We start from the raw sequence: 24,992 nt of genomic DNA on the forward strand, positions 1-24,992 counted from the left end.
GATCGAATGGCCCATGGTGGCGGTGGGGTTATGGTATGGGCAGGCGTCTGTTATGGACGAAGAACACAGGTGCATTTTATTGATGGCATTTTGAATGCACAGAGATACCGTGACGAGATCCTGAGGCCCATTGTTGTGCCATACATCCAAGAACAGCAGGATAATGCACGGCCCCATGTTGCAAGGATCTGTACACAATTCTTGGAAGCTGAAAATGTCCCAGTTCTTGCATGGCCGGCATACTCACCGGACATGTCACCCATTGAGCATGTTTGGGATGCTCTGGACCGGCGTATACAACAGCATGTACCAGTTCCTGCCAATATCCAGCAACTTCGCACAGCCATTGAAGAGGAGTGGACCAACATTCCACAGGCCACAATTGACAAGCTGATCAACTCTATGCGAAGGAGATGTGTTGCACTGCATGAGGCAAATGGTGGTCACACCAGATACTGACTGGTATCCCCCCCCAGTAAAACAAAACTGCACCTTTCAGAGTGGCCTTTTATTGTGGGCAGTCTAAGGCACACCTGTGCACTAATCATGGTGTCTAATCAGCATCTTGGTATGGCACACCTGTGAGGTGGGATGGATTATCTCAGCAAAGGAGAAGTGCTCACTATCACAGATTTAGACTGGTTTGTGAACAATATTTGAGGGAAATGGTGATATTGTGTATGTGGAAAAAGTTTTAGATCTTTGAGTTCATCTCATACAAAATGGGAGCAAAACCAAAAGTGTTGCGTTTATTTTGTTGAGTGTACATGGTGGTCACAGGCAGCATTTAAATTTTAACAGTGTGGTTGGACGGGATGGAGGAGGTACTTCTTACCCTGACTGAGGGTCAAAAGTCATAAATTCTGAATGGCTTTATATGTACTTGGAATAAAATGGTATTCAAAATCATATATGGGTGATTCTTTAACTACGGGCACTACTGGCCTTGTAAATGTAATTTACAAAAAAAACAAGCCTTTTATTAAAATCTGTTAACAAATAGCGACAATAGAGAGAGAAAAGCATAACAGTTTGTCATCATTTCCCAATATTTCGGCATTTTACATAAAAGTTTTTTTTCACGCACACATGCATAGGTTCATTGGAAAGAGCTTTCAAATGCCTTTAAAACAAGCCCATATTTATTCAAATCCGTTAAGAAATAGCGACGCGAGCGCAAAAAAAAAAGCGACACATTTCCACCCTTAGTAATGGCGCCTTCCTGTCCTGAGAAACGCTAATAGATTGAGGCGCGCGCGTCCCTTCCAGGTCTGTATTTCCATGGTGTCCACTGCCTGAGCTCGTGGCGCTCGTGAGAATGTGGTTTGAACGTCGCATAGCGATGACGTCAGGCTAGCAGTGTTAGCTGTTGAGTTCGGACTACACTTTTAAGTATTTGTCACAACATAAGTGAAGTAAGTCTGTGTTTTGTATCATGTGTTATTGATTGTCCGGATTACTGGAAGCTAAATGTACTGTGTTCATGTTGGTGAATGTGCACTTGCTGTGAAAAGTTGACGTGTCTGTGATGCTATCCACGTACGTTACATTTATCTTTGTCAGATAAACTTTAGTTTTGATGCGTGACCTCGTACTAAATTAACCTTTTGATGATAATTCCTGTTTCCACTCACTGTCAGAAGAACGAGATCGTATTTATTTAGAAGGTTTGGATTATACGGAGGAAAATTTCCAAACGTTCTCTTAAAATATGTCTCTCTGAGTTTTGGACTTAAGAGCTGTAAATCACTTTTGAAGTCATAGTTTGCATATTATACGACTACTAATATAATAAAGGCAAAACCCTTTGAACGAGCAGCCTTTTTCTCTATGGAAAAAAAATTGAAGTTTGAAATACTGTAAAAATTGAAGATTCAATTGAGCAGTATTATTTTAATAATTTTCTTCAGGGGTTGATGATTTCATTAAAGTAATGTTTACACAACAAAAGATGTTTATTCTTCTGACTTGTGTGACACTGACAACATGTTTAACATGTATTAAATTGCATAAAACAACATTTTAATTCAATGAAAGTAGATACTTATGCTATGTACAATGTAGAAATATTCATTACAGGACTTCTAATTATAAATAAGCAACAAATTAGTAACATTTCACTTTATTTCTATATTTAAAATGTATTTTATAGTACTTGCCATTATGAATAATTGCTAACAGTTCATACTCTCTCTCTCTCTCTCTCTCTCTCTCTCTCTCTCTCTCTCTCTCTCTCTCTCTCTCTCTCTCTCTCTCTCTCTCTCTATATATATATATATATATATATATATATATATATATATATAATAGAAATTTGATTCTTCAAGTTTTGTAATCAGTGTCACAAAAATATATAATTTATGCCCAGTTCATAAATGACTAATTACCACTGAGACCATTAGATAGTCAGGTTTCATCTGCTTCAATTACTTTTGCGACCATCTGAAGAAGACAGGATTACTGCACAGGGTATAAATCTACCACCTATTTTTTCTCTTATTTCAGCTTGTGGACATAAGCCTCCTGACTTGCGCTCCACTAGAGCTGGTGGCGGTAATGCTCTGTATAAGCTGGTTGCCAACCACCATTAAATGTGAAGAAGAAGAAAGTCGGATTCAGACAGATTCTTTTCAGAACTACTTTGTTGATCGAAACTCTACAGTTACGGCGGTAATGTGGCTCGCTCAGTATATTCCTACGCCAGCCTTTCACTGGTGTCCGGCGTGGTGACTGAACGCCATTTTTCCGCGTTTGCGGGAGAAAGTTCTCCCATCGTGCACTTCGGTCTCTCCCATCATGCTTCTTGTGTACTTCCTGTTTTAACTTCCTGTTTGCAGTGACAAAAGTGTACTTCCGGTCGCGCTCCTCTGTCATCATCCTCGCTTCGCTCGGTAGCTCTGCCACCTCGCGCTGTTCGGTTATACTAAATAATATTTTTCACAGCTAAAATGTATAATCAGTATTACTCTGCCTTTTTTACTGCAGTTCTGCACTAAGTTGAATTGATGAACCATAATAATATGTATGAATGCCGCAGACTCATGTCACTTCCTGCGAAGTGGCGAATCCGAAGGTGAGAATTCGTACTTCTGTGACTGGCTGCCCGATGAAAACAAGCTTTGGGTGCATTGATTTTCTCTAATTTGCTTCTAACGTCCAGCTGATACCTCTCACTGCCTGAAACAGTGAGATTTATACACTATGCTGAGCTGAAATGAACCATTGTACATTAAATTGACTTTATTGACGAGTCTGACCCCTTTGAAAAGTGACCAAATTACATGTATTTGTATTGCGGTCGGTGATGTTTACATCGGCCAAAAACGGCCACCAGAGGGAGCTCCGGTAAAGTCTGAGGCAAACCATATGTCCTTAATCCCCTAGTTGCTCCTGGTGTATAGTGAGTACGTTGTATGACAGCACCCTCACATTGGGGGGAATGTGAGGCATTAATTGTAAAGCGCTTTGAGCGTCTGATGCAGATGTAAAAGCGCTATATACAGTGAGGAAAATAAGTATTTGAACACCCTGCGGTTTTGTAAGTTCTCCCACTTAGAAATCATGGAGGGGTCTGAAATTTTCATCTTAGGTACATGTCCACTGTGAGAGACATAATCTTAAAAAAAAAAAAACAAAAAATCTGGAAATCACAATGTATGATTTTTTTTAAATAATTTATTTGTATGTTACTGCTGCAAATAAGTATTTGAACACCTACCAACCAGCAAGAATTCTGGCTCACACAGAGCTGTTAATTTTTCTTTAAGAAGCCCTCTTATTCTGCACTCTTTACCTGTATTAATTGCACATGTTTGAACTTGTTGCCTGTATAAAAGACACCTGTTCACCCACTCAATCAATCACACTCCAACCTGTCCACCATAGCCAAGACCAAAGAGCTGTCAAAGGACACCAGGGACAAAACTGTAGACCTGCACAAGGCTGGGATGGACTACAGGACAACTGGCAAGCAGCGTGGTACAAGACAACTGTTATGATTATTTATTAGAAAGTGGAAGAAACACAAGATGACTTGCAGTCTCCCTCGGTCTGGGATTCCATGCAAGATCTCACTTTGTGGGGTAAGAATGATTCTGAGAAAGCTTAGAACTACACAGGAGGACCTGGTCAGTGACCTGAAGAAAGCTGGGACCACAGTCACAAAGATTACATTAGTAACACATGATGCTGTCATGGTTTAAAATCCTGCAGGGCAGCAAGGTCCCCCTGCTCAAGCCAGCACATGTCCAGGCCCGTTTGAAGTTCACCAGTGACCATCAGGATGATCCAGAGGAGGCATGGGATAAGGTCATGTGGTCAGATGAGACCAGAATAGAGCTTTTTGGAACCAACTCCACTTACCATGTTTAGAGGATGAGAACAACCCCAAGAAAACCATCCCAACCGTGAAGCATGGGAGTGGAAACATCATACTCTGGGGGTGCTCTTCTGCAAAGGGGACAGGACGACTGCACCGTATTGAAGGGAGGATGGATGGGGTCATGTATTGTGAGATTTTGGCAAACAACCTCCTTCCCTCAGTAAGAGCATTGAAGATGGGTCATGGCTGGGTCCTCCAGCATGACAATGACTCCAAACACACAGCCAGAGCAACTAAGGAGGGGCTCCGTAAGAAGCATTTCAAGGTCCTGGCCAGTCTCCCGACCTGAACTCAATAGAAAATCTTTGGAGGGAGCTGAAACTCCAAACCTGAAAGATCTACAGAAGATCTGTATGGAGGAGTGGACCAAAATCCCTGCTGCAGTGTGTGCAAACCTGGTGAAAAACTACAGGAAACATTTGACCTCTGTAATTGCAAACAAAGGCTACTGTACCAAATATTAACATTGATTTTCACAGGTGTTCAAATACTTATTTGCAGCAGTAACATACAAATAAATTATTTAAAAAAAAATCATACATTGTAATTTCCGGATTTTTTTTTTTTTTAGGTTATGTCTCTCACAGTGGACATGCACCTAAGATGAAAATTTCAGACCCCTCCATGATTTCTAAGTGTGAGAACTTGCAAAACCGCAGGGTGTTCAAATACTTATTTTCCTCATTGTATATATGCAGCCCATTTTATGTTGTCCGGTTTGTGGCTTTTCCCCCTATGGGCAGAGTTTTTGTGACATTTCTGGATTGTTTTGTGCCATTTCTGGTTTGCGCCTTCGTCTACCATAAGAGCGAGCTTCTTCATATGAAAATAGGTTTACTTAATTGTACTTTTCTGCATGACTAAACTGGAATTAAAGTGGGATGTGAAGAGTGTGTGTGTGTGTGTGTGTGTATTTTAAAGTGATGTGTAACTGAGGGCATAATGATCTGTTTAGGTTCTATCTTTAAAATCAGGTCAGTTAGGGTGAAGGAAAATATAAGTATGAAAATGATTAAGGCTCTTATCATGTGGAAATAAATCAAATGCTAAGTTGATTTCTAAGTGACAAAAATGTGGTATTATTATTGCTTATTACGGTACTATTACTGTTGGAAAATGTGGTATTATTATTGCTTATTACGGTACTATTACTGTTGGTTGGAGAATTTTATGCATTGCACGTAGAGTATGTGTAAATGGTGCTAAATCAGATTGGAGGGTGTTAACAGTGGCATCTTGCAAGGGGCAGTGCTGGGACCCATGTGTTATGGTTGCTATTCATTTATTACTTTCCAGGAAGTACGAGGTCTGTCCAAAAAGTATCAGACCTTTTTATTTTTTTCAAAAACCATATGGATTTGAATCATGTGTGCTTGCATGAGCCAAGCTTGAACCTTCATGCGCATGCTTGAGTTTTTTCACGCCCGTCGGTTGCATCATTCGCCTGTGAGCAGGCTTTGTGTGAGCAGTGGTCCTCCCCTCTCGTTGGATTTTCATTGCGAGGTGGAATGATTTGGAGCTTTGCTGCATCAAATTTTTCCAGAAACTGTGAGAGACAGCCAGGTGGAAACCATTCGGAAGATTCAGACGGCTTTTGGTGACTATCCTATGGGCATCACACAGATTCAGGAGTGTTACAACCAGTTTAAAGACGGCGCACAATGGCGGAGGGAGCGCCGCGCTCTGAGCGACCATCAACAGGCTCAAACGACCAGATCATTTCCAAAGTGAATGCTGTGTTGATCCGGGACGTCGTCTGACTACCAGAGAAATTGCAGAAGAGGTGGACATCAGCACTTTTTCGGCACATTCCACTGTTACAGGAGATTTTGTAATGAAAGACGTGCGGAAGTTGGAAGTCTCACAGGACATGTTGTGACATGTCCAGCTCTTACACAATTCCTCGGATACTCACTCGACTGAAAAGCCACCGAAAACCGTTTGAATCTTCCGAATGGTTTCCACCTGGCTGTCTCTCACAGTTTCTGGAAAAAATTTGATTCAGCGCTGCTCCAATCGTTCAGACATTTTCCTCGCAATGAAAATCCAACGAGGGGGGAGGACCAGTGCTCACTCAAAGCCTACTCACAGGCGAATGACGCAACCGACAGGCGTGAAAAAACTCACGCATGCACACGAAGGTTCAAGGTTGGCTCATGCAAGCACACGTGATTCAAATCCATAAGGTTTTTGAAAAAAATAAAAAGGTCTGATACTTTTTGGACAGACCTCGTATATCTGTAATTTCTAAAATCTTTGCAGATGATACAAATTTATATCACCCAATATTGTCACTTACTTACCATGTAACATTGCAGAAGGATGTAAAAAAGCTAATCATATGGTCCATCAAGTGGTTATTAGGATTCAATGAAGACAAAGGTAAGGTCATGCATGTAGGTAACAGGAAAATTAATTATCAGTATTATATGATTGGAATGTTACTCAAGCTTGTTAATGAAGAGAAAGACCAGGGTGTATTAATAAGTGACAACTTTTTCCAATTTTGCTCAGGCGGCTGCCAAGGCTAGTAGTGCATTAGGTGTGATCAAATTATCCTTTTCATATATTGATAAAGAATCCTTCTTAATTTTGTACAAAAGCCATGTTAAACCACATCTTGAGTATTGTGTGCAGGTTTGGTCTCCCTTTCTAGAAAAAGACAAGAATATGCTGGAAAAGGTTTAATGAAGTGCAACTAAAATTGTACCAAATTTGCAACAGTTGTTTTATCAGGATTGATTGAAGGCTCTATGTTTGGCTACATTTCATGAAAGAAAAATTAGGGGTGACCTAACTGAAATGTATAAAAGTATCAGTGGAATAGAGTCAGTTGAACCCAGTTTTTTTTTTCCCCTCTCCTTACTACAAGAAGGTACCAGGGTCTTAGAGGTCACCAATGTACTCTTCAACATAATAGAAGTAGACTTAATATCAGAAAGTACAGTTTTTTCAAGTCAATACATTTGTGGAATAATTTACAAAGTCATGCGATTCACTCACCAGATGATCAATTTAAAGTCATGGTCTTGTGGTTAAGGCGTTGGGCTTGAGACCAGAAGATCCTTGGTTCAAATCCCAGCCTGACTAGAAAATCACTAAGGGCTCTTGGTCAAGGTCTTTAATCCCCTATTGTTCCCGATGTTTAGTGAGCACCTTGTATGGCAGCACCCTCATATCAGGTTGAATGTGAGGCATTATTTGTAAAGCACTTTAAGCTTCTGATGCAGATGGAAAGGCGCTATATAAATGCAGTCCATTCAGTTATGACAATTTACATTTCTATTTATGCATAATGTGTACTTTTTATGTACTATTGAACACTTTTATGGGAAGTGCAGTTTTTCCTTCTTCTGGAATATGGAAAATGTGCAAAAGTAAATACGAATACAACACACATTAAGCAGTATAAATTATTTCAAAACTGGGTTACGCACAAACACCACAGACTGCAATTCATGTATTAATTTAAATAAAATTCATACAACTCCAATTCCAATGAAGTTGGGACGTTGTGTAAAATGTAAATAAAAACGGAATACAATATTTGCAAATCCTCTTCAACCTATATTCAATTGAATACACCACAAAGACAAGATATTTAATGTTCAAACTGATAAACTTTGTTTTTGTGCAAATATTTGCTCATTTTGAAATGGATGCCTGCAACACGTTTCAAAAAATCTGTGACAGTGGTATGTTTACCGTTCACAAGTAGGGCTGCAGCTATCGATTATTTTAATAATCGAGTATTCTATTGATTATTCTGGTGATTAATTGGATAAAAATTGCTTTTGTGTTTTTTTTAACAACATCAACAGTCCAGGGCTCTTCCTAAGCAGTGGCACAATGTTGCTGCGTCATCACGGAGATTGTCAAATTTAGTGTATCTAGGGCTGAAACGATTATTCGAGTTATTCGAGTAACTCGATTACAAAAAATGCTCGAGGCAAAGAATTTGCCTCGAAGCTTCGTTTAATTCATGTCGCGAGCTCCCGTATCATTGTTTCCCCCGGACTGTAATAATTGCCGGACAAGGCTTCATGCGGCGCAATCTACTTCTCTGGCGATGGCGGAAAACGGAAGATACCGGTGTGCGTAAAAGGCATAAAATGTCTAAAGTTTGGGATCATTTTATACTTCGTAAGGCGGACAATATAGTGCAATGTATTTACTGTAAAGCGGACCTGGCCTACCATAACAGCACTTCGTCAGTGCTGCAACACCTCAACCGAAAGCATCCTCACGTGAACTACTGCACTTCTCCAAGCAGACTCGAAGCCTCTAAAAGGTAACGTATTTTAAGATTAACATTAACTGATATGAACACTACCGCTTGTTAGAATTTCAGTAATTATGTGTAGCTTGTGTGTTGTGTCGATAGTGATGAGACAGGCTAATGAGAGCAAATGCACCAAAATCATGAAATCAGTTCATCTCTCCCTTCCTCTCTTTTTCTCACTCACTCACTCACTCACAATAAATAATAGATGACACGATGGACAAATTCATTAACATACATTTACTTTTGGACAACTTTAGCATTTGTTATAGCCTGCAAATGAATTTTTTTTTCTCCCCCCACAGCACATCACAGCGACGCATGGACAGCTTTGTCCGGACAGGTCCCTCATGTACTGTCGAGGAGGCCGTGGTTTTGACCAACAGCATTTTAAATATGCTCATCATAGACATGCGCCCACTGTCCATGGTGGAAGACACAGGATTCAAGAATATGATCAAAACATTCAATCCCAAATACACCATTCCCTCAAGAACATACTTCACAAATATGATGGAGCAAAAATACTCAGAAATAACTGAAAAATTACAAAGTGTTCATAAGGACATAGAGTCTGTTGCACTAACAAGTGACATTTGGACGAGTGTGGCTACAGAGGCTTATCTGGGGGTCACATGTCATTTCTTGGGAGATGATTGGGAAATGAAGTCCCTCTAGCCACAAACATTGCAGATTGGCTGGAGGAGGCTACTACCAAATTTCACATTCCTTTTGAGAAGGTGAAGGCAGTTGTCCATGACAATGGTGCCAATGTAGTGGCAGCTGCCAGAATTCTGAAGGAGAGACATGGATGGGCCTCTGTCAGATGTGCAGGACACACACTGAATTTAGTTGTGCAGAATACACTAAACAATAACAAAAACATTGCAAGTTGTGTTGCCTCTGCGAGCTGGTGGAGCACTTTAAAAAGAGTGAACTGGCCTGCACAAAACTTGAAGAAAAGCAGCAGCAAATGGGAGTGCAACAGCACATGTTGGTCCAGGATGTCAGTACCCGGTGGAACAGTACACTTCATATACTGTCCAGGCTCCTTGAGCAGAGGTGGCCAGTGACTGCTGCGCTTTCGCACCCTGCAATCAACCCACGGGGAAAACATCACTATTTGGATCTGAAGCCTGAGCAGTGGATATTGACTGAAGAGCTGGCTCAGGTTCTTGAACCTTTCGAGGGGGCTACAGTGTTCCTTAGTGGGGAGCAATATGCAACCCTGTCTGCGCTTCCTCAGCTGGTACAAATGCTGAAGAAATCCACCATGAATTCAGTTTTTGAAACTGCACCAGTAAAGACATTTCAGGGTCTTGGTCACTGTCATGGTGGAGAGGAAATGCAGTAAGATACCCAACCCTGGCTAAGCTGGCAAAGTCTTTTCTCAGTATTCCAGCCACCTCAACACCCTCAGAGCGCTTGTTCTCTGCTGCTGGGAACATTGCCTCAAAGTGTAGGGCTAGCCTCACCTCTGACCATGTCAATATGCTGACCTTTTTGCATTGTAACCATCATTTGCTTGTTTAAAGGGATGTATATGCATTGCACACACATGCACTACTACAAATTCTCTCTCTCTCTCTCTCATGCATTACTAAGACAAGCACTCACCTTCTTGAACAAAGATGAACATTATACTCTACTTACCTCATCTGGATTCAGTTGGAAACTGAACTGTACTGTTTAAGTTGAATTATTAGTGATATTTGAGTTATTTACTTTTATACTTTTTGTTGTTTATTCTCAGGTGGGGATGCACCCCCTTTTCCTTTTTTTTTAAAAAAAAGGATGCACCTTATTTGTCCTTTTTATTTCAATTTTTTTGTCATATACATCACAAATGTTTCACAAAGTTTGCATAAATGGGCTTCGTTCTGGAGCCAATAAGCCAAAGATTAAGTTTTGATAGAGTGTTGAGTTTAAATAAAAACCTTTTTTGGAGAGGAATAAAAGCCAATTGCTTGTTCATTTTTAGAGGTCTTTCATGTTATATAACACACTATTGATATATGTATTTAAAAACACAAAAATGTAATTTATCCGATTACTCGATTAATCATTGAAAAAATCGACAGAATACTCGATTCCAAAAATATTCGATAGCTGCAGCCCTAAGTGTATCCCTTTCTGTTTTCCTGGGTAATCTTTTTTTTTTTTTTTCCACATCTTTACAAGTTTTGGATCTTTCCTGGTGTCAGGAATTCAGCCAACATCGGGTCAAAGTCTTGACATTTTGCTGAAATGGCGATGGGATGTGGCTTTCTGTTTTTTTGTTTTCCTCAACTTGTAAAATTTAACCATTTTTATTTATTTATTTATTTATTTATTTATTTAGGTTGGGTGACTGGGTCCCTGCGTGATTTTTTTTTTTTTTTTTTTTTTTTTTTTTTTTTTCCCCCCCTCTTTCTTTGTGATTCAGCAGATGCATTTCAGCTGGAGGTTGAACATGCAAGTCTCACAGTCAGTTTTGTTTAATTATTATTTTATTTGAGTTACCGTGTTTGTGAAGCGTTGTGTGTTGCACATAATAATATATAATCATAATATAATCAATTGATTATCATAATATAATCAAAAGATTCAGGGAATCTGGAGAACTTTCTGCACGTAAGCGGTAAGGCCGAAAACAAACATTGAATGCCCGTGACCTTCTATCCCTCAGGAGGCACTGCATTAAAAACCGACATCATTGTGTAAAGGATCTTACCGCGTGGACTCAGGAACACTTCAGAAAACCATTGTCAGTTAATGCCACCGCCTTCTCTGGGCTCGAGCTCATTTGATATGGACAGACACAGAGTGGAAAAGTGTGCTGTGGTCTGATGAGTCCACATTTCAAATTGTTTTTGGAAATCATGGACATTGTGTCCTCTGGACAAAATAGGAAAAAGACCATCCAGATTGTTACCAGCGCAAAGTTCAAAAGCCAGCATCTCTGATGGTATGGGGGTGTGTTAGTGCCCATGGCATGGGCAACTTGCACATCTGAGATGGAACCATCAGTGCTGAAAGGTAGAACACATGCTGCCATCTAAGCAACGTCTTTTTCAGGGACGTCCCTGCTTATTTCAGCAAGACAGTATTTGCCCTATTCACAGTATTTGCCAAGCCACATTCTGCACGTCTTACAATAGCGTGGCTTTGTAGTAAAAGAGTGCCGATACTAGACTGGCCTGCTTGCAGTCCAGACCTGTCACTCATTGAACATTATGAAGCGCAAAATACGACAACAGAGACCCCAGACTGTTGAACAACTGAAGTCGTACATCAAGCAAGAATGGGAAAGAATTCCACCTACAAAGTTTCAACAATTAGTGTCCTCAGTTCCCAAATGCTTATTGAGTGTTGTTAGAAGGAAAGGTGATTGATATAACACAGTGGTACACATACCACTGTCCCAGCTTTTTTGAAACGTGTTGCAGGCATCTGTTTTCAAATGAGCAAATATTTGCACAAAAACAATAAAGTTTATCAGTTTGAACGTTAAATATCTTGTCTTTGTGGTGTGTTCAATTGACTATAGGTTGAAGAGGATTTGCAAATATTGTATTCTATTTTTATTTACATTTCACACAATGTCCCAACTTCATTGGAATTGGGGTTGTATAAGACATACTTGTATTAAGTATGTAAATGTATCGATATCATGATACATAGTATTTGATGTGTAATCATACACATCATAACCAGTTTTGAGAAATGGTATAGTAAAATTTCAGCCAATCATCACATTTTACATGGGCATGCTTAGATGTTGCAGTAGATGTTGAGCTTAAATTTGTACCCACTGTATCTACTGCAGTGCAGTGGTGGGCACAGCTAACCAAAAATGTAGCTTTAATAGCAATTAATCTGCTAACTGAAAAGCTTCTTTTATAAAGCTAAACCGATAAAACCCTAAAAAATTTTTTTGCAGAAGTTACAGATAAAAGCTAAATAAGTTTCAGTATTGAGTTCAGTACACTCGCAGCTACTGACACAACAACGAGCCAGCATTTCTGTATCAGATTCTCTCGGCAAAAGAGACCTGGTGACAGAGGAGAAGGAAGAATAAAGGCAATTTCTCTTTATACCGTACAGACTTGCCGGCATATCACACAGGTCATCAACAGGCATACAGTTTTAACTTGCGGTTAAAATTTTAACCAAACTAATTCCAGACAAGTTATTTAAATTAATATCATGTCTGGTGTTTTATAATGTGATCTGTAATCAGCTGTATGTTTTAGTTTTAAAGTAATGGACTAATTTTGAAGGTTTTAGTGTTTGGGACACACATGCTGCAGTGCATTATGGGTAAAGTTTCACAGCAGGAGAAATGCATTGAGACGGTCTGATCAGGGTGCACTTTCACCGCTGCACACAGACAACAGCATTAAACTCTTGGTAATTGTGCCTAAAACTCTGGTGAATATATTCATATATTTGCCAGATCATATATATATATATATGTGTGTGTGTATATGTGTATGTGTGTGTGTGTATATATATATATATATATGTGTATATGTGTGTGTGTGTTTTAAAGTAATGCAGTAATTTTTACGGTTTTAATGTTTTAATAAAACAAACACAATAACAATGTCTATAAACCCAGAGAATATATTCACCAGAGTTTTAGGCACAGTATACCAAGGGTTTAACGCTGTTGTCTGTGTGCAGCAGTGAAAGTGCACCCTGATCACACCGTCTCAGTGCATTTCTCCTGTCGTGAAACTTAACCCATATTGCACTGCAGCATGTGTGTCCAAAACACTAACACCTTCAAAATTAGTCCATTACTTTAAACTAAAACATACAGCTGGTAGTTTCACTATATAAAATGCCAGATGTGACATTAATTTAAATAACTTGTCTGGAATTAGTTTTGTTTAAATTTTAACCGTACGTTAAAACTGTATGCCTGTTGATGACTTGTGTGATATACCGGCGAGTCAGTATGGTGTAAAGAGAAATGATCTATTTTACTTTTTCTCGCTTTTCCTTTCTCCTGTAACCAGCTCTCTGCCTGCTAATGTCTTTGATTTCAGACTTCACAAATGTTTTTAACTGTTAAGCTTTATTCACGATGCCTGCAAAAAAGATGTTAGCAGTCTAAAAATTATCGGCCCTACGTTTATCAGAAGCTAATTGTTCCACTGATGGTTTTCAGAGTTATCTGAAAAGCTAATCAGATAATGAAAACATTAGCTTTGATAATTAGCGGTTAGTGGATTAGCGGAGCTGTGCCCACCACTGCTGCAGTGTCATCTGAAACTGAAAGAGAGGGATGCAAACTTGGTCCTATACTCATTTATGAAGTGCATTGAATGAGATAAAGAGTCAGATTGGGATCTCCTGCAGACATGGTGCAGTCTTCAGTGACACAAGCAGAATCTCTTCACAGAGTATCATGAAATTCTATCCTTTTTGTTTTGTTATTCTGATTGCATAACCTCCACCCTCCCCGTTGATCAGGATCCATTGTATAAGAAACTGATTCACAGAAAGTACCACAAAGACAAGGAAAATAATAAGATACAATTTTATTCTCATTATAAAATTTCCCATTTTAAACAGAAATTTGTTTTTGTAATTTTGCAATTGTTATCTCAAAGCAGTAGAAGTTTTAATTTTTTAAGTTTATTCTGGTGAAATGGAAACGATTGATCTGCTGTGGAGACCCCTAATGGGAACAGCCGAAAGACAAAGAAGAATTCTGACAACTGAAGAACTTTTCTATGAAAATGTTGCACCTTAGTTTTTGAAATATAATCTCTACTTTTTAAAACTATGACTAGTTTTTGTGTAGTAAGTCCTTTTGGCTTCTCCCTTTTTTCACTTGGGTTCACCACAGCAGATCTGAGGTGGAGCTGCAGGTTGATTTGGCACAAGTTTTATGCTGGATGTCCTTGATGCAGCTCCATGTTACATGGAGAATGGGCAGCGGTGGTCTTGAACTGGGAGCCTTACTCTGGATAAAAGCACACTTACTGCTTTTCCACTACCCTTCCCTCTGAATAGATTTATGAATGCCTAATATTCCAGTATGAAATGAACCACATGAACACTCTTAGTTCAGTGACTGAATGCAGGTTTTAGCCTTTGTGGAATTATCTGGAGTTGTGTGTTGTAGAAATGAAAATTTGCATAGTCTATTATGTTTGTGATGCATATGTTACTCACTCACTCCTGGTCAGGTTGGTTGACATCTGTGACTGTATTAACATGTTTCTATAGAGCATCTTATGTACAACACAGCAGTTATCAGGAAACTATTTTCTTAAGAAAGTGCTGTGAAACACGACCCAATCAAAATGTGAAAAACGGTTTTTGGTTTTCCATGTTGCATGTCAGTTCTGAGATTTAATGTGAACCATCTCCTCCAGAATTCAATGGAGAAAAAAATGAAATATAAAATATGACGTTACGAAAGAAAGCCCAAACCAGACTGTGCAGTTTGTGCAACAATAGAATTGTTCAGAAGTGGTATCACTGCTGTCGAAACCTGGGAAGAATTGGTGAGAACTGTGTCAGTTCATCTGAAATTCATTTGTTATCTCTGGTCTTATCTGTCAGCAAGAAATAGTATCCATTGGACATATACCAGGCTTTTTTGTCATGATTTTAAGTCCAGTAATACTGTCTCACACCAGAGTCGATCAACAAAAAAACACCAGTTTTTATACTATCATCAAGAAAAAAATGCAGAATATTTGGTTGACGTGATTTGATCATATTATTTGTGATAGTGGGTTTAAACTGTACTTTTAGGATAGGCTGGTTTAAACTGCTTTTAGCTCTTTATGACCGCTGGGTATTTTTGTTCCACTGAAATGACATACAAAGTGGTAAATACATGTTAATTTTCAAAGTTCTCTCTGGGATTTTTTTTGCAGCATAGGGGAGAACTCGGTGTAGCATAGCCACGTGGCAAGTGCTGCAGACGCAAGCATTATAGGACGGTCTGGGGGCATCCGCCATACCACCCCCTGGAAAATTTGGAAATTTATAACCCTCTGAAACACTATTTACTGTATTTTGAGGACCAGATTCTGTGAAGTAAAGCCCAAGATTTTTATATTTGTTACAGCTTTAAGGTGCTTTGACACTTACACAAATTTGATCCCCGCAGTGGCACACAATTTAGCGTGCCAATGAATAACCTTGCTGTAAACTGCTATAAAGTGTCTGTGAACTGTGCACAGCTGCATGCCAGTGCGCAAAGACAATTCTGAAATGTTCAAAATTTCTGGTATGCATAAATTTTGTGCCATTTGTGTAGGGCTGGGTATCAAAAATGTTCGATTCTGGTACCAATTTCAATACCTTCACTTTGATACCGGTTCCTGAACGATACTTTTTTCAATAGCAATTTTATAAGATCAATTCTAACAATAAGAAAATTACATTAAACGTAGTACAAATCTTGAGTTTTATTTTTTGGCTTTGGTAATTTTCCACTCCAAACAGTTTTTTTACAGAAAAAATAAGCAACAAATAATTTCCAGTGCAAAAGAACACTTGAAAACACTCAAAGCATTTCCTTTCAACATTTTGGTATGAATGTCTCTCCATAGAATCTGAGCTGAGCTCAGCTGGCTGCTGCACGTCGGCGCCCAACGTCTCATTTTGGAAGGAAGAGAACTTTTGATCGATTTGCGGTTTATTGTTTGTATTACAACGTTTGGAAAGAGGTGTCCTTTGATTTAAATGGTGATTCGCTTTGAAGTTATTAATTCTGTCTGGACTCTATCTTTCTACCGTGACTCACTCGGCAGTGGGATGCGCAGTGTTTGGAGCTGTTTGAACGGAACGTTTCTTTCTCACAAGACAGGAGTCCCAGTTAGTGACTTTAATCCGCACAAAAGTGACTCACAATTGACATATTTTAATGGCTCTGAGAGGAGCTAAGAAGCGGAAATCTGAAAGGCAGTGAAGCAAAGAACTGAAGCAGCGAGTCGGAACAGTGCTTCATTACTTCAAGGTTCAAAATGAATGATAGGGATGAGTGTTGAAAAGATTTTATCGATGTCGATACCATTATCGATTCCGCTTATTGATCCGATTCCTTATTGATTCCCTTATTGATACCTCCTGTGAATTTTCTGTGTGCTACAAGTAGGCTTTACAGGTTTTCTATGTAAACAACATTTTATTGAGTCTTAAAGTAAATAAATATGAAATTGGTCACTGGATCCTTGATCTCGGGACATAAATAAACTATATATCTGAGATGCTCATTGCGCGGCTCGGGAGCCACATGCGGCTCATTACACTTTAATAGATGGCTTGGCTCGCATGGTAGCTTATAACAATATGGTAACACAGCCAATGCATTTTTTCAAACATGTACATAAACATACAGTGAACACTGCACTACAAAAAAAGCAAACATCTGCATTATACTTCTCCCTTCATTTTGATATTTAAGGTGAAGGGAGAGGTATTAAGGCTTAATTATTGGTGTTCCGTAAAGGGGGGACTGTCAAACCTGGCAACGCAGCCCGCTTACAGCACTTGACCTCAGTGCAGGTTTGCAGCCAGGTTGGTTAGCTCCGCTAGCCAGCGTGAGGTGCATGCACAAAATGGATAGATTTCTAATTAAAAAAGGGCAAAAACCAGATGGACAGACACACAGTGTTGTACCGAATAGTGAGGAAAATGAGTCTGAGGAAGCAGCAAACGAAAATCAACATGAAGACGCGGGAGAGGGGACGAGTAGGCAAACGTCAGGTGTTCCCATTAAAAAATGAAAGGTACGAAGCATACAAGATGAGCACGGGAAATTTCAAGAGAAGTGGACAGACAAATTCTTATTGTTCTTCATGGCATGAACCCTCTGTGTTTAATGTGCAAACAAACCCACGCCTGTTTCAAACAAAGCAACTTAGAGCGCCATTTTAAAACTGCGCATCCAAAATTCAATAAAAGTTGCCTGCCTGGCAGTGAACTAAGAAAGAGGAAAATAGCACAGCTCACTGCTTCACTTTGTGAGCAGCAAAATCTTATCCACAGGACAAACTCCACTGCAGAGCGTTTAACAGAGGCATCTTTTGAGATAGTGTGGATTTTGGCGGAGGCCAAAAAAAAAATGTTCTCAGACTCTGAAATAGAAAAAGACTGCGTTTTGGCTTCAGCAGAAATACTGTTCACAGACTTTGACAACAAGGACGCGATCCTTAAACAAATAAAAGGATTACAGTTGTCTGATTCAACAATAATGAGGTGGATCGAAGACATCGGAAAGGACGTACGTGACGAGCTGTTGGCTGATCTGCCCGCCGCACCTTGTTTCAGCATCGCAGTGGACGATAGCACAGACGTCACCAATGTTGCTCAGCTGTGCATTTGGGTGAGGTTCCCATAAGAAAACTCTTTTTGAGAGGAAAACTTGTGCTTATTACCACTCTATGGCCAAACAAGAGGTGAGATATTCTGAATGCACTTTAGATATTTTTTTGAGGAAAAATCATCTCAGCTGGTCCAAATTTGCAAGTGTGTGTACTGATGGTGCCCCGAGCATGCGCGGCAAATAGAAGGGTCTTGTTGGCCTTATGAAAACAAGAGATGAAATGCCCAATTTCATCAGCTTTCACTGCATCATCCATTAGTAGGCACTGGTGTCAAAGCTCAAAAACAATGAATTCCAAAATGTGATGCAAAAGGTTGTGCATGTGGTCAATTACATTGTTTCAAGAGCACTAAACCACAGACAGTTAATTCAAGACTGTGACACAGAGTACAGCGATTTAGTGTTGCACATTGAAGTAAGATGGTTGTCCCATGGAAAGGCTCCTGAGCCTCCTTCCTGAAATCAACACTTTCTTGGACAGCAAGGGGAAAGACCAGCCAGAGTTGAAAGACCCACACTGAATCATACAGGTGGCCCTCCTAACTGATATTACCTGTCACCTGAATGCTTTCACCTTGCAGCTTCGGGGGAGACAAGCTTCCAAGTGACATGATGAAGGCAGTCAGAGCATTCCAAGCCAAAATAACTGCTCTGTGGACACCTGGCAGAGAACTCATCCACTTCCCAAAACTCAGAGCAACAACCACAAGTATCCCATCTCTGCAGTAGCACTTCAGCTACAGAGGATTTGTTGAAGTTTTGGAGGAGCTGAAGGCTGAGTTTGAACCCAGTTTCAGTTATGTGACTGACTATAAGAAGATTTTCAATTTTATTGAAAACCCCTTCCATGTGGATGTGTCCTCTCTCACTCCAACCATCATACAGCTCTGCCCTGGTAATCGTGCCACACTGGAGAGTGAAATAATTGAGCTGCAAGCAGATATCATTCTCCAAGTTGAACTCAGAGCAGGTGTTGGCCACTTATGGAGTTTGGTTTCTGAAGCAGACTTTCCCACTTTGAAACTTACACAGAAAGTAATCTTTTTTCATGAGCATGACATACACCTATGAGTTAACATTTTCAACCGAACACTCAATCTCTCCCTTTGATTTTGCTCTGCCAGTGTGGCTCTTGTGAAAAAAAAATAGTGAGGATCACTGCTCTACATGGTGGATCCTTGATCTCTGGACATAAATAGAAATAAATAAAATCTGTAGTTTTTGTCAAAAGCATTTTCTTTCAGACATTAATGGCATGATTGTCTCTCCATACATCTGAGCTCAGCTCAGCTGGCTGCTGGAGTCTGCAAGTCTGCAGCCATACAGTCTTGGGCTGCAGCACATCAGCACAGGACATCTCATTTTGGGAGGAAAAAAAAACATTTTGATCAATTGCAGTTTGTTTGTATTACGTTTGGAAAGAGATGTCATTTGATTTAAACGCCAATTTGCTTTGAAATTATACATTCTGAGCGGACTTGACAATGAACCATCAAAGCGGCAGATCAAAGCACTGCTTCATTGGTTCAAGGTTCAGAGCAAAGGTGCGCTGCAGAAACAGTTGATTACAGACCTGCTGCAGGGTCTGTAATCAATGTAGAGAAATGATCATTTTCCCGACAAATACCCTCAAAACAATGGCTGCTGTGAAGGACTGATAAGGGAATCATTAAGTAAAAAGGCTATCAATGTTGGTGGATCAAAACATTTCTTAACAATACCCGAAAAGAGCCGGTTCCCGATACCCATCCCTAGTTGATGCATGTCATTGCGTGCAGGGCCTTGCACAGTTTACATAGCGTGTACAACAGTTTATGATGAGCTTACTCATTGGCACGCAAGATTGCATGCCAGTGTGGGGATCAAAATTTGTGCAAGTGTCAAGGTGGCTTTTCAAGCATACCATCTAATGACACACATTGTCACAACAAATTGTGCAGCAGTGTGGATCCCAAATTTGTGCAAATGTCAAGGTGGCTTTACATTAAAGCCAAAGGAAACGAGGCATCAGGCCACAACACTGAAGAGTGCAGAAATGTGTGTCAGAGGAACATCAGAACTGCTAATTTATACACAGCAGTTTTCTAAAAAAATCCTTACAAATGTGTTTTACTTACTTCAGGATTAATTTCTGATTACTGAACATTTTGAAGTTAACAATATTCCTTACTTTTGAATACTTGTAATTAAAATAGATTTAACTAAAAAAAAAAGATTCTTTAGAAATCTTTGATGTTCATCTGTAAATTAAAATCATAACATATGTTATTTCAGATGAGATGATTTTTTTGATTAACATTATAAGAAACCTTGGGCATTTATTTTTAGACAAATAAAATAACATGAAAAGTAATGTATACATTTTTAAGTCTGGTAGATTAATTCATTCATTCGTAACTGCATTTCAACCAGGCAAAAAGACACCGTAAATAAATATAAATATGTATTATAAATACAACAAGAGATGATGTAACAATGACTGCAGTGTGTCTGTTAATTAGGATTCCTCAATGTGACATTAATCTCATGATATCATTTCAACATTTATGTCCTCATTTGCTTTTATTGTTGTACTCGGGACAGAGTAATTACTAAAATAGGAATTAGAGTATTCTAGTGATTGTGAATGCTTTGAAATTATGCAGAATAAGGGCGGGGTTTCTTCTACCTGTGCAAATGTATTTTTAACTGAACTTTGACTTAATGGACATGTTTAATGATTCATTGATTTAATGTTAAAATATAGAAAGTAACAGCTTTTTCAAATAATAAACTAGTTGCTCTTTAAAGAGACTTTGTTTTATTTAGAAGTGTAGCAGCAGGTGTGAGTTTTCAGAGAGGACAGGTGAGCTGGACTCTCAGGAAATTTAACCAGATGAAGGTCTCCTCCGCATCATTGACCTCTTGGTGGAGTTTTTGGAGGCACTTTCCTCACATTTTACAGAACAGAGATGTTCTCTTCTTTCTTCTGTACTTCAGCTTTTGGAGTTCAGCTTCATCACTGGAAGTTTTTGAAGTGCATCTGTATGGGCCTCTTCACACATAGTGCGAATATGTACAACTCAGGACGACTCTTGTCGGAACAGCTCGTATGAGTGAACCACGCAAACATCGCACAGGCGTGCACGATGCCACTGCGATGGTTCGTGCATGCGGGAACACGGCAGCTTTTCACAGCAGCTGCACGATGTGGTTACACATTGCGCAGCTGCTGTGAAAATAAAAAAGAAAAATTACATGCTACCTATGGGAATCGAACCCGCACTTTCCAAAAGCTCTGATTGCCAGTCAGAAACTTTACCACTGAGTTACCATCACTGTCCTGTCAAAGTTGCGGGAAACTGCCTGATATCAGGAAGGACATGGATGTATTTAAAAATAAAACCCCACACCATATAAAACACTGCATTTTATTGAATCCCTCTTATCAAGCGGACTATACAAATATGATCCGTCTGTTCCTCTGTAGATGACCCATGGTCACAGACTTACAGTCATGAAATGACATGAATGAGAAGCAGTGTGCTCTCATCATGTCCACATCTACTGGTCCGGAGTGTCCAGATGGCCCCACATGCATGTTCTGCCCAACACGCGTGACTTGTGGACGGCGCGCTGCAGGACTGACACTGCATCATGTGGAACAGAGCTCATGTGGGTAACATGACAGCCAGATCGCCTGCTGTGTGTTATGATCTGATGGTCCGTTTCAACCTGGGGGCAGCCTGTCATTGTCCGTGCCGTGCTTGCTCGCTGCAGGCCATCGCCACAGCGATATATGTTTTTATTTATGTCCACATGAGGACAGCAAGCAGACACACGCATGTCACAGTGGACAGTTGTTAGTTCATGTGCGTCCAAACACAGTACTTGGTCACCGGCCGTGACGTCCAGATCCACAGATCTCCATAGCCGCTTTGGTCGGCGGACACACCCCCTGTCAGTTCAGCAAAGCCACACTCATTGGGCACTTGGACACATTTCACATCCAGCTCGATAGTGATTGTCTGCTGACTGTTGTTGTGTTAATAGTGCGAATGGCCACTCATTTTCCAAGTGGCAAAGGAGCGGTGTTAGATGTTCATGCATGTCACCTGGAATTTGGCCGACACCTGCCGCGAGAGGGTTTGATGGGCTCGCACAGCGCACACTCTTGTCTTTCAGCTGCTGGTGTACGCAAATATTTGTAGCAACAGGTGTACAAGGCGCTGGAAGCAGCTATGATTTTACACGTTTTGCATACGATTCCCGCTTCAAGCACACTTGATGCACAACTCGACCAAATTCACACTCTGTGTGAAGGGGCCCTATTAAAAGGTTTCTGCACAGCAAATGTTGAAATGTTCCTGATGTGGGACAAGTGAAGAAATAGGTTTTTTAAAATATAAACACGAAACAGTGCTGTGTGATTTTTCTTTGTCTGATTACTGTAAATAGTAAAATTAAAATAAAAAAAATGAGTAATTTAAAGTTGAATGGACTGCATTTATATAGTGCTTTTCTATCTGCATCAGAAGCTCAAAGTTCTTTACAATTATGCCTCACATTCACACACTGATGCCAGAGTGCTGCTATGCAAGGTGCTCACTAGACACCAGGGGGCAACTAGGCGATTAAGGACCTTGCCCAAGGGCCCTTAGTGATTTTCAAGTCTGGCTAGGGTTTTAACTGAGGATCCTCTGTTGAGTTCAGACTTTTCTTCTAGTCAGAGCAGTAGCCATTTAAAAGCTCTGTAGCTTTATTTGGTAAAAATAAAAATAGATTGAACAATTTACAAATATAAAATGTTCACTGAGCTCGACAGCAGTTGATTCAATATTCTGCAGCTAAAGGCTAGTGTTAGTGCACCACTGAAGTTTTAACAGCTAACATCATGTTTTATTTTTAGATTAGCTACTCATCTCAGACAAATTTGCAGGAACTCTGTTTTGTGTGTGTGTGTGTGTGTGTGTGTATAGTGTGTCTGCTCAATAACACCAGCTGCTGGCTCTCTCTATGACCGACTGTTGTGGCTCTCTAATAGGTTGAGCCCCTTCAGGTCCGTCCAGCCTCACTGAGGAACAGTCACTGAAAAAAAGCTCCTCCCAGCAGGTTGATGTCCGGCGCTCGTTCTTCTGATTTTTGCTTATTAATCTTGTGGTTATGACTTTTTTTAATTATCATTCTTTTTTTGGCAACACACAACGCTTCACAAGCACTGTGACTGTGAGACTTGTTCAACCTCAGCGGAAATGCACCTGCTGAATCGTTGAGAAAGAAGGATAATTAGCAATAAAATACATCAGTGACCACTAATTATTACTGCCTGTGCACGGCTAGACATGCAATCATGAATACTTTGTGTTGCTAACTGAGGCGTTAAATAATGTGCGACATGTCCTTAAAAAAAAACAAAACAGAAAGGGGCCCTACACTGGTTGAATCACAGCATAGGGGATCCAAATAACAGTGTAGGGGCCCCCTACACTCAATTGCACTGGCGAGAATCCTGCTTTTGAACATTGAAGGAGTCATGCTTTGGTGTTAATAGAAAACCCTTTAACATGTCAAGAACATTAGTTGGCATCAACTTTAGACATGATTTAAAAACACTATGATAGTTACAAGAACAAAGATTTTTATTTCCAATTATACATATCCAGAATGGTTATTTCAACCCATTTCATTGGATTAACTTTGTCAGGTTTCTAAGTAAGTAAGTCCCTTCGGCTTTTCCCTTATTTTCCCCTTGGGGTAACCATGTTGATTTGACACAAGTTTTACGCCATCTGCCCTTCCTGGTGCAACTCCATATTACATGGAGAATGGGGCAGGTGTGGCCCTGAACCTGGAACCTTTGACACTGAAAGCAAGTATGCTTAACCACTTGGCTTCCACCCCTACCCCCAACAGCTAGTACCTAAGTATGTACACTGTAATTATAGAAAGATTTGGAATGATTAAAAACCCAGAGCAATCTGAGATTTCTGACGTCCGCCAAGGGTTGACGAAGACTCAGAAGAAAAGCTATGAGATTCACATCGGGACTCAGACTTTACCTGGATCTGGATTCCACAACACAATGTAATAAATGCATACTGATCCAGAATGGTCCAACTGATGAAGATGGATCATTGTAATATTTAATTCACAATCTGAAACAAAATTGTTTCTTCCTGATCTTGGTTTTACATTGTAATGTCGTATCTGTGAAGTAGTTACAACCCCAATTCCAATGAAGTTGGGACTCTTTTACTATGAAGCCACGCTGTTGTAATGTGCAGAATGTGATTTGGCATTGTCTTGCTGTAATAAACAGGGACGTCCCTGATAAAGACATTGCTTGGATGGCAGCATGTGTTGCTCCAAAACCTGGATGTACCTTTCAGCATTGATGGTGCCATCACAGATGTGTAAGTTGCCCATGCCATGGGCACTAACACACCCCCATACCATCACAGATGCTGGCTTTTGAACTTTGTGCTGGAAACAATCTGGATGGTCTTTTTCCTCTTTTGTCCAGAGGACATGACATCCATGATTTCCAAAAACAATTTGAAATGTGGACTCATTAGACCACAGCACACGTTCCACTTTGCGTCTGTCCATTTCAAATGAGCTCAGGCCCAGAGAAGGCGGCGGCATTTCTGGATGTTGTTGATGTATGACTTTCACTTTGCATGATGGAGTTTTAACTTGCACTTGTAGATGTAGCGACGAAGTGCGTTAACTGACAATGGTTTTCTGAAGTGTTCCTGAGCCCACGCAGTAAGATCCTTTACACAGTGATGTCGGTTTTTAATGCACTGCCGCCTGAGGGATCGAAGGTCACGGGCATTCAATGTTGGTTTTCGCTTACGTGTAGAAAGTTCTCCAGATTCTCTGAAGGTGTTCACACAAGTGGTGATCCTCACCCCATCTTTGCTTGTGAATGGCTGAGCCTTTTGGAGATGCTCCTTTTATACCAATCATGACACTCACAATTAGTGTCCTCAGTTCCCAAACGCTTA

The 24,992-nt window shown here is 40.0% G+C and overlaps 1 protein-coding gene across 2 annotated transcripts in view; it reads left to right on the top strand.

Annotated features, from left to right (window-relative positions):
* The first annotated feature begins 1,353 nt into the window (after positions 1-1,353).
* Positions 1,354-24,992, top strand: part of apip (APAF1 interacting protein) — a 53,482-nt gene continuing 29,843 nt past the window's right edge. Inside the window, exon 1 of one of the 2 annotated variants that reach the window (XM_034184666.1) lies at positions 1,354-1,415. The gene's annotated coding sequence lies outside the window, so the exon portion shown is untranslated. The remainder of the gene's footprint in view (positions 1,416-24,992) is intronic. The other variant, XM_034184673.1, reaches the window with a different exon arrangement.

The sequence above is a fragment of the Thalassophryne amazonica genome, chromosome 2 (assembly GCF_902500255.1).
Source record: "Thalassophryne amazonica chromosome 2, fThaAma1.1, whole genome shotgun sequence".
Lineage (NCBI taxonomy): Eukaryota > Metazoa > Chordata > Actinopteri > Batrachoidiformes > Batrachoididae > Thalassophryne > Thalassophryne amazonica.